At 49.0% G+C, this 2,656-nt stretch overlaps 1 non-coding gene across 1 annotated transcript; it reads right to left on the reverse strand.

The window, feature by feature from the left end:
• Positions 1-748: 748 nt before the first annotated feature.
• TRNAS-GGA (transfer RNA serine (anticodon GGA)) lies at positions 749-832 on the reverse strand. The gene has a single exon. It is a non-coding gene; the product is annotated as a tRNA-Ser (tRNA).
• Positions 833-2,656: the final 1,824 nt, after the last annotated feature.

Raw genomic sequence — 2,656 nt, forward strand, 5'->3', positions numbered from 1 at the left:
CGAGAGTCAATGGTGGCCCCCCTCAGATGAGAACAGAGACGAGAGGGAGTGAGAGCCAACGCTCCCCCAACATGATTCAACAGATACGAGAGTTCCATGAAGGGGAGTGAGAGCCAACGCTCCCGGATTCCCGAGAATGAGAACAGAGACGAGAGGGGCTTTATGCCGGCTGGCTTTATGCCTCCTCGCCGGAGTGAGAGCCAACTTCAACTATTGGGTGGGTGCGGCTAGCCGGCCAGCCGAAGAAAAGCCGCATCCACTAGAATAAATACGCAATTCTTACGCAATTCCTTACGAAATTCTTCCCAGCACTACATTCTTATGGTTGGTAGCATAATTACCGTCTCTTGCCAAAGAGGCGGCTTCCAAGAACTCGTTCGGGAGTCTTCTCTCGAAGACACCCTAGATCTTTCACTCAGTGAGAAGGAGGATCTTCTCCGCTTGGAGCTTCGTAATCTGATCGTACGCTCTATACATCACACCGTAGCGGAACTCAGCACGAGGCTGAGGCCGCTCCCAGGTGCGAGGTACGGAAGGTACGGAGACAAGAAGGTCCAATGGCGACGCACCCTCGATCAACCCTTTACAAACACGTCCTATCGGAGTAAGTAACCCTAACGGGTAAGGTAGCCCGACTTTTCTTTTATGCGAAGCTACTATGCGAAGCAACCGGACATTTGATTTCGATTTGGAACTCATAACCGAACTGTCTCATGCTGTTTCAATAAGCAGCCAGCTCTTGACTCGACGGAGGAGGTGGGATTCGAACCCACGATGCTACGCGCATACACGATTTCCAATCGTGCTCCTTCGGCCACTCGGACACTCCTCCTCACTTGCCAGAGAATGCCGGCCGGCAGCGTGGTCTCATCAAGAAAGCCGTATTTGACCACTTCAACGCCAAAGGCAAAAACACGCTAGCCCGAAACGGGATTGCTGTCCATGAGACGAACAACTAGATTTGGATAAGTTTGGACATTCGTTTAGTACGAACTAGATGAAACAGCGTTGGGCTAGATTGCGGACAGAGTAAGTGTGGCGAGAGAGTTGATTACCTTTGACATGCTGCTGTTCGAGTCTCTTTCATGGCGACGCCTTGCCATTGTTTCCCTCTCGATCGTGGTGGCCTAAATTCGCGAGTCTCCCGCGATTGATTGATTTCTTTCATTTTGCGAGTTGATTGAATTCTTTATTTCCCAATTTTCGAATTGATTGAATTATTCATCAACAAGGACCCCGTTTTTCTCCGTGCCTCGAAGTTTCCTCCGCTTCTTTTTCCGCGCTCGCTTCGCGAGCTGGCCTTCATTCATCACCTCATTGTTCGTTGCTAGCGGGCGAGTTGTTCCTGAGGAAAACGGGAAATTTCAAGATTTTTCTTTCTCTTTTGTGGATGTCCGAATTACTTACCGGGTATGCAGAATTCTCTCCAACTTTCTTTGGCGAAAGCTTCCTCCTTAGGCGGGAGAGGTGAGTCGTCTTTGGTAGGTGGGAGAAATCGCGATCTCTACGATTGATTTTAGCGGGAGCCTACGCCACGGCTATGATGCAGTAGTTACCTCGGCTTGATTTAGGGAAGGCGTTTACAACCTTTGATACTAATGACTTTCAAGCTCCCGACGTTGTCGGGCACTTTTGGGAAAGTGGAGTTCGAGTTTACCGATTCTTCAGTGAAATACCCCGGAAGGCCCGTGGGAAAGTCAAGTAAGGGTTAGTCTTTTCTTCGAGTGTCGCTTCCTTTCCTTTCTCAGAAACACATATAGAATCCGGTAAAAACCGACAATCTATTTTGTACCTATACATTTGTGGAAAGTGCAAACGGGAATTGGTGGAAATGAAATACCTATTTCGACCCGATATTCCTAGCGGAAATACGCCCGACCTGATATTATTAAAAACTCTTTCGAGAGCGTAGAATGGCGAAGACCAGAAACTGCTTAAGGATCACTACTAACATCCTTTGTGACATCATGATAACCTCGCCGCCCCGCCGCCCAATTTCCCCAGATATCATCGACATGTAATGGCCATGTTTGACTTGTAGGACGAGGGGGACTTGAGGAACGGGCACCAAATCATGAGAAATGAGATGGGCCGTATTCTCACCTGAGATACCATGCATCGAGCCACAACGGCCTGGATAATACTTTGGGGATCCCATGCATCGAAGGACACATCAGCGTTTTCGCCTAACCATGGATCCCAAGTATCAGGGAAGTCCTTGAGTCGGAGAAAAAAAAGGCGGATGCCAAGCGTTACAAGGTCGACGCGGTTACGGACACCACGATACGGGGGTGGGTGCCAAAGGTTGGGTTACCGGTGCCTTACTTCGGTCGGAAAGAAGCTCCCTCCTTTTCAACGAGCTCGCATCGCTTTCTTCGCTCTGACCCTTTGAAGTGCATGGCCCGAAGCCTGAGCGTCGGTTTTGAAAATGCAGCTGAGTCTAGCACTTGGATGAAAAACCTCGAAGACCTGCGGGCGAAGCCTCGTTCTTCGAACCTTTGAAAAAAAAAAATAGGCTAGGGACGGAGTCGAACCGTCATTCCAGGATTTGCAGTCCAATACATTGCCATTATGTTACCTAGCCAGCAGAACGCTCCCCTCGTTTCCAGAAAATGAACGGAACTTCTTATTTATGAAGCATCTAGAATAGTGAATT

The sequence above is a fragment of the Dipteris shenzhenensis genome, unplaced genomic scaffold (assembly GCF_047967505.1).
Source record: "Dipteris shenzhenensis isolate YYH24624 ecotype China unplaced genomic scaffold, Dip_SZ_1.0 scaf0100, whole genome shotgun sequence".
NCBI lineage: Eukaryota > Viridiplantae > Streptophyta > Polypodiopsida > Gleicheniales > Dipteridaceae > Dipteris > Dipteris shenzhenensis.